The sequence below is a fragment of the Triticum dicoccoides genome, chromosome 3A, assembly GCF_002162155.2.
Source record: "Triticum dicoccoides isolate Atlit2015 ecotype Zavitan chromosome 3A, WEW_v2.0, whole genome shotgun sequence".
In the NCBI taxonomy this organism is placed as follows: domain Eukaryota; kingdom Viridiplantae; phylum Streptophyta; class Magnoliopsida; order Poales; family Poaceae; genus Triticum; species Triticum dicoccoides.
In genome coordinates, this window is record NC_041384.1 from 21,678,429 (window position 1) to 21,686,784 (window position 8,356).

Here is an 8,356-nt window from a genome sequence, read left to right on the forward strand (position 1 = left end):
ATATATATATATATATATATATATATATATATATATATATATATATATATATATATATATATATATATATATATATAAAGGTAATGCAAAAATAGACAAAAGCTATGCATTGTTTATTAAAAAGGGGCTGCGGTCAAAGCAGAACGATACAAATAATGCGATAAGTGGAAGGTTGGACTATTTAATATGTTCGTTCCAGGGGCAAGCTACGGAATAGTATGCGGAACAGGTGTACTGCTCGTGATAGAGACCACCTGGGAGTTCCGTGATGCGGCGTGGCTTGTCTGCTTCCCTGGTTCTTGCATCGTTTGTGCGGCAATTGAACTGCCGAACAGGCCTTCCAAAGGATGGAGTCCTGAAAGTAAGAGAAAATTAAAAAATCGGCAGCCCCTGGTACGGTTTAAGCCGCGATTCGGGCGTGCCGTGATGGTGCCCCTCCCCCTGTACCCATGGTATCTCTAGAGCATAGTTATGTACGCGAAGTACTAGCGTCGCCTTTTTGCGAGGGTTGGGGTTGGGGCCGCATTGCTACGCCTGCTCGGATTGTGCCAGGCGGTCTTGCTGTAGGTTACCCCGAGCGCGCTTGACAGTGTCCGGTCGTTTAATGGCCGGACTGGAGAATTGCCTGGAAAGGCTGCTTTGTACTTTCGCTGCAAGGGCCACCGTGTGCTCCTCCGTTCAGAGGGAGCGTTCGGTGTTTCCATTGACCGTAATTACTCCTCGAGGGCCTGGCATTTTGAGCTTAAGGTATGCGTAGTGCGGTACCGCATTGAACTTGGCGAATGCGGTTCGCCCGAGCAGTGTGTGATAACCACTGCGGAACGGGACTATGTCGAAGATTAACTCCTCGCTTCGGAAATTATCCGGAGATCCGAAGACCACTTCAAGTGTGACCGAGCCTGTACAGTTGCCCTCTACACCTAGTATTACGCCTTTAAAGGTCGTTTTGGTGGGCTTAATCCTCGAGGGATCTATGCCCATTTTCCGCACTGTATCCTGGTAAAGCAGGTTCAGGCTGCTACCGCCGTCCATAAGGACTCTAATGAGATGAAATCCGTCAATAATTTGGTCTAGAACCAATGCGGCAAATCCGCCATGACGGATGCTAGTGGGATGGTCCCTTCGATCAAAGGTGATCGGGCAGGAGGACCATGGGTTGAACTTTGGGGCGACTGGCTCTACCGCGTATACGTCCCTTAGCGCGCGCTTCCGTTCCCTTTTGGGGACGTGGGTTGCGTATATCATGTTCACCGTCTGCACTTGTGGGGGAAAACCCTTCTGTCCACTGTTGTTCGGCGGCCGGGGCTCCTCGTCGTCATCGTTATGCGGCCCCTTGTCTTTGTTTTCGGCATTTAACTTGCCTGCCTGCTTGAACACTCAACAATCCCTGTTGGTGTGATTGGCCGGTTTTTCGGGGGTGCCATGTATCTGGCATGAGCGGTCGAGTATTCGGTCCAAACTGGACGGGCCCCTAGGATTCCTTTTGAATGACTTTTTTCGTTGACCGGATTTAGAGCCTCTGAATTCGGCATTAACTGCCGTATCCTCCGCATTGTCGCTGTTAATGCGGTGCTTCTGCTTGTTGCGACGCGACCTGCCACTGCTGTCCCTGGTGTCCGAATTACGAGGGTTTTTAGTCATGTTGTTGCTACGAGCGAGCTAGCTGTCTTATCCCACGCAAAAGCTGGTCATGAGTGTCGTGAGTGCTGCCATAGATTTTGGCTTTTCCTGTCCAAGGTGCCGGGCCAGCCACTCGTCATGGATATTGTGCTTGAAGGCTGCTAGGGCCTCCGCGTCCGGACAGTCGACTATTTAATTTTCCTTTGTTAGGAACCGTGTCCAGAATTGCTTGGCCGATTCCTCTGGCTGCTGAATTACGTGACTTAGGTCATCGGCGTCTGGGGGTTGCACATAAGTGCCCTGGAAATTGTCGAGGAATGCAGCTTCCAGGTCCTCCCAACAACTGATTGATCTTGTTGGCAAGCTGTTAAGCCAATGCCGAGCTGGTCCTTTAAGCTTGAGTGGGAGGTATTTGATGGCGTGGAAATCATCGCCGCGGGCCATGTGGATATGAAGGAGATAATCCTCGATCCATACCGCAGGATCTGTTGTGCCATCGTATGATTCGATGTTTATGGGTTTCAAACCCTCAGGGATTTTATGATCCATTATTTCTTCTGTGAAGCATAGTGGGTGTGCAGCACCTCTGTACTGGGCTATATCATGATGTAGCTCCAATGAGCTTTGTCTACTGTGTTCGGCCCTGCCGAATTTGTGGCCGACGTGACGGTTATCGTCTCGAGCCGTGGGGCGCCCACGCGATCCGTAGATCGATCTTGTTTGCCTTGCCTTGTCCTCCAACATATCTCGTAAGTCTGGCGCATATTCCCGTGCCTTGGTACGGGGTGCGGCTTGAGTGGAGGGCCAAGAGGCCTCTCTGTCACGGTCACGAGGTGGTCGGTCGGCCGCATCAAGTGCTTCCTCCTCTAATCGGGGTAGCAACCTGCGTTTTGGGTAGCTCTTGGAGGGGCGTTCGAGTTTATGCTCTTCGGCCGCAAGGACTTCAGTCCATCTGTCGACTAGCAAATCTTGATCAGCTCTAAGTTGTTGCTGCTTTTTCTTAAGGCTTCTTGCTGTGGCCATAAGCCTGCATTGAAAATGCTCTTGCTCGACGGGATCCTCTGGCGCGACGAATTCGTCGTCGTCGAGGCTTGCCTCATCTTCAGAGGGAGGCATATAATTATCGTCCTCGACCTCTATGTCAGCCACTTTCTCATGAGGGCTGGTTTCTCAATCCTCCTATGCTAAATCTCACTGGAGGGGGTTTTCTTCGGCGCTTTCCGGAGTATTATTATCTCCCGTGCTGGAATCGCCGCATTTGTCGGGATTTTGAGCGGCGTCGCTGACGCCGGCGCTTAGGCTGTTTCTTGGAGGGGTCATCCTCCGCTATTCCGTCGCCATCTCCTTCTTTAGGGGTGTCCACCATGTATATGTCATATGACGAGGTGGCTTTCCAGGGCCTAGTAGGCGCTGGTTCTTCATCATCTCCTTCATCGGCGTCTATACCGTAGATGTCTTCGGAGTCGAAGTCGAGCATGTTGGTTAAATCGTCGACAGTGGCTACAAAGTGGGTGGTGGGTGGGCTTTGAATTTCTTCATCGTCCAAATCCCAACCTTGCTGAGCGTAGTCCGGCCAGGACTCTTCTGATAAAGAGAGAGACTTCAGTGTCTTCAGAATATCGCCGAAAGGCGAGTGCTGAAAGATGTCCGCGGCAGTAAACTCCATGATAGGCGCCCAATCGGATATCGGCAGGGGCGCGGAGGGTTCGGAGTCCGGAGAGGAGTCCGGCTCCTTGGAGTCACGAATCTCGCGGAGCACGGGGCTGGTGTTTGGCTCAATCACTGTTGGGATCGCAACCCTCGAGGTGGCGTCCAACCGCCCATCCTCGATTGGCGCAGTTGGCTCCGACTTAAGGGTCGAAGCTGATGCGGGTGTGGCCTCCAGGGCACTGTTCGGCAGCAGAGCTAGATCATGCTCGTCGGGACAGTGCAGCGCGCTCGGCAGTGGCTCGAATCTGTCGAAGATCAAGTCCCCGTGGATGTCAGCCGTGTAGTTTAAACTTCCGAATCTGACCTGACGGCCAGGGGCGTAGCTTTCGATCTGCTCCAGATGGCCAAGTGGATTGGCCCGCAATGCGAAGCTGCCGAAGACGAAGATCTGTCCGGGGAGGAAGGTCTCACCCTGGACTGCATCGCTATTGACGATCGAAGGAGCCATCGAGCCTGACGGCGACGACACAGAGGAACTCTCAATGAAAGCACCAATGTCGGTGTCAAAACCGGCGGATCTCGGGTAGGGGGTCCCAAACTGTGCGTCTAGGCCGGATGGTAACAGGAGGCAAGGGACACGAAGTTTTACCCAGGTTCGGGCCCTCTCGATGGAGGTAAAACCATACGTCCTGCTTGATTAATGTTGATGATATGGGTAGTGCAAGAGTAGATCTACCACGAGATCGGAGAGGCTAAACCCTAGAAGCTAGCCTATGGTATGATTGTTGTTGTCTATGTTGTCCTACGGACTAAAACCCTCCGGTTTATATAGACACCGGAGAGGGTTAGGGTTACACAAAGTCGGTTACAATGGTAGGAGATCTGTATATCCGTATCGCCAAGCTTGCCTTCCACGCCAAGGAAAGTCCCTTCCGGACACGGGACGAAGTCTTCAATTTTGTATCTTCATAGTCCAGGAGTCCGGCTGAAGGTATAGTCCGGCCGTCCGAACACCCCCTAATCCAGGACACCCTCAGTATGATTGTATGTTGTGATTGTTGTCCTACGGACCAAAACCCTTCGGTTTATATAGACACCTGTCAGTGTCAAAACCGGCGGATCTCGGGTAGGGGGTCCCGAACTGTGCGTCTAGGTCGGATGGTAACAGGAGACAGGGGACACTTTGTTTTACCCAGGTTCGGGCCCTCTCGATGGAGGTAAAACCCTACTCCTACTTCATTAATATTGAAGATATGGGTAGTACAAGAGTAGATCTACCACGAGATCAAGGAGGCTAAACCCTAGAAGCTAGCCTATGGTATGATTGTGTATGGAGTTGGTCCTCTACGGACTACAACCCTCCGGTTTATATAGACACCGGATAGGGTTAGGGTTACACAGAGTCGGTTACAATGGTAGGAGATCTTGAATATCGCATCGCCAAGCTTGCCTTCCACGCCAAGGAAAGTCCCATCCGGACACGGGACGAAGTCTTCAATCTTATATCTTCATAATCCAGGAGTCCGGCTGAAGGTATAGTCCGGCTATCCGAACACCCCCTAATCCAAGACTCCCTCAGTAGCCCCTGAACCAGGCTTCAATGACGACGAGTCCGGCACGCAAATTGTCTTCGGCATTGCAAGGCGGGTTCCTCCTCCAAGTCCTTCGTAGAAGATTGTAATCACCAAGAGTAGTGTCCGACTCTGTAAAATAAGTTTCCACATATTGCCATAGAGAGAATAATATTAACACAAATCAAATCTGCCGACGTATTCTGCAGTGCGCCATCACACTACACCCAAGTCTTTTACTCGAATCGTTTTTTCTTTTCCACCTCAGCATGTCTTGCGAGGCGGTTTCCTTGTCACGTCTTGTTAAAGCAGAGACCGTGTCCCCTTTACTTACGGGATCCTCATCAATACGGACGTGGGTAACCCAATCGTGCCCATTAGCATGTTTTCTCGATTAAAGGCGAGTCCCAAACGGTCACGGGGAGGGCTCCTGGTATTCAACCTCTTATAAAGAGACCAAGGCCTTACTCCTTTTTCCAACCTCAAACGAGTTCGCCCGTCGCCTCGAGTTCCAACACCCTAGGCTTCAGATTCCAGGCGCTTCGGACCTTCGACAATGTCCGGTTCCGACCTTCAAGGCCGATGGATGCCCTCCCCCGTCATGGAGGAGGATGTGCTAAAGTTGAGAGAGGCTAAGTTCCTGACCGCCGAAATTCCGCATAGGTTGCCTGCTCAAGGGCAAGCTATTCCCAATCCCCAGCCCGGTGAGAGCGTAGTGTTCATGTCTCACTTCCTTTGGGGGTTAGGCTTCCCGATGGATCCCTTCGTGAGGGGGCTGCTGTTCTATTACGGGCTGGAATTTCATGACTTAGCTCCGGAGTCCTCCTCCATATTTCCTCATTCATCGTTGTGTGTGAAGCGTTCCTCCGCGTTACTCCTCACTTCGGTTTATGGCTCAAGACTTTTGGAGTGGAGCCGAAGATGATCGAGGGACGGCACGCAGAGTGCGGAGGTGCTGTCATCAGCAAGAACGCCGATGCTCCATGGCCCGAGGGTTCCTTTCAAGAAGAGCTCAGCTTGTGGCAACGAGAATGGTTCTATATTACCGCTCCCAGGAGCGCCAAGTGGGCGGTGCCTCCTGCCTTTCGCTCGGGTCCCCCGTCACGGCTAGCGTCATGGGTCAACAAAGGATTAGATTGGGGTTTGCCCAAAGATGTGCCCCTGTTACAGGGACGAATTAAGGATCTCTTGGAAGGAGACCTTAATTTGGTCAAGGTGACGCAGGTCATGTTGAATCGCCGAACATTGCCCGGCAAACGTCGCCCCCTTCGTCTGTGGGAGTTTAATCTGGAGGCACCGCGAGCTCTTCAGAATTTTATGGGCGCAACGCCCACGGAGATGTATAAACTGTTCTTCGGATCACAAGAGATGTGTCCGGATTCAACCGAGGACGCAGGCTTAAGCTGCAATCGCCCGGATATTCAAGTAAGCAACCTTGTGCCCGGACCTTCTATCCGTATAATCGTCATAAACTTGCCCCTAAAAGAGCCGTCTTTTTAAACAGGAGTGGACAGCGAAGGCGAAGCTGATCAGGTGTTCGGCTCCCCTTCCTGAAACCAGGCCGGATCATGTGCTAGTCAGGATGCTGGAGATAATGCCTTTGGAGGGGGAGGACAAGGAAGCTATGGCCTCCTCGAAGGAGGCTGCTCCAAAGGGAGGAACCGACAATTCCTCTCCTAAAGGGAAGAAGAGAGCCGCCTCTGACGACCCAGAAACCATGGCCTCAAAACGGGGGAGAAAATCCTCGTTAGAGGGTCTGACGCCAGGGAGTTCCTTGGCCGGACTACGCCCTCAAGGGGATCAGCCCTCCAGCGAGCCGTAAGTGGAAAAAAGATTTTCCTTTTAAGGGATGAGAGAAATCCTTGATTTTGCATCTGAGAAGATTTAACCGAAATTTTACCTTGTAGCTCAGACCTCAGCCCCTCGCAGCAGAGCTTGTCTTCGGGGGATCTTCTTCCGGAGATGATGGAGAGCGGAACACCTCCCCCTGCCGTGCCGCCCAGCGAGGCGGGCGACCCTGAGGTGTCGTCGCGGAGGGTTTCTCCGAATCCTGCAGGGATGGGAGGTGGCAGTGCGGCCCCCCGAAGTCCTCCGCGTCCGGCCTTCGAAAGAGGCCATAGGACAAGTCCGGCACTGTCTGGTGCTCGGCCGGAAGAACTAAAGATTCTGCTGGGGCGAGCTTCTATCTCAGAAGAGCACCGTGCCTTGATGGGCACGGTGATTGAGAGGATTTCATCCGCGGAAAGTGGATTGCACGAGGCCGTCAAAAGTTTACTGACGGGTTTTGAGGTACGTTAGATAATGTACACTTTTGTCAATTGCGCATAAATAAGATGCGCCCTGTGTAGATAGTAGCCCCTGAGACTCTGCGTGTTGTCAGGAAATGACGGCACGTAGAGGATCATAATCCCAGGTCTAAGATGTCGCCTTTGAATGTAGGTGGCGAGGTGTCCGGGATCAAGCCGGACTAATGATTTGGCCGAACTAAAGCGGCAACTGGACGTGGCAGATGCTGACATCGTGCTTGTCAACAAGCGGCTTGATGAGGCTCAAGGTATGTAATTCTTCGGACGGCATTAGGTAAGAGGAGCTTCATGCCAGTGTCTTACAACATGTGTGCTTGACGCAGATGGTACGGCCGCCGTGGAGAATCTTAGGGCAGAACTTGCCCGAGCTAAGGGGCAATCCAGAAAAAGCGATGCGGCTGCCAAGAAGGCCCTTGAAGAGCTAAGAGCCGAACAGGCTGCTCACTGCCGAAGCAAAGAGGAGATGGCCGAGATGGCCGAGAAGTTAAAGAGCACTGCAGAGCGTTGCGAACTTCTTGAGAAAGAAGACCAGGCGAAACAGACGGACTTAGAGAAGGCCGTTGCCGATGCCAAGGACGCTCGCTCTGCGATGAGAGCTGCGAAAGAGGAGCTGCGTCAGGCCGAACAGATTGCGGCTGGAAAGCCCTTTATGCTGCGGAGGAAGTTTTGTGATCCGAAGTTTGCTCCGTTGGACCGGATGTGGAGTGTGAAGGACACCTATCTGGACTTGGCAACAAGTACCGCTGATGCGACCGAACACTTTCGAGATCAGAAAGATTGCGAGGTGGAAAAGCTTTTCTGGTCGCAGTTTCATAATCCAGAGCGTCCACTGGTAGTGGATGATCGTTTGGCTCAATGGGCCGAACTGAATAGGTTGTCTGGACTCGCCATGAAGTACGTCATGGATCATCTGTGGCCGGGGAGATCGGAGCCGAAGAGTTATTTCAGCTTGGTGCAGCAATTCCTTGACGCGGTGCCGCGTATAAATGCAATTAAGAGGTCAGTCTGCATAGAGGGCGCACGGATGGCTCTTGCCCGTGTTAAGACATACTGGGCAGAGATGGAGACCACTGTTGTTGCGTCCTGAGATTCGGACCAAAGCCGAGTACCTTCCGAGCACTATTTTCAGGAAGTTCTTGAAGGCGCTCGTGTAATAGAGACGCAGTGCCCGAAAGATGCTATGTTGTGATAGCATATGTGATTATAAAG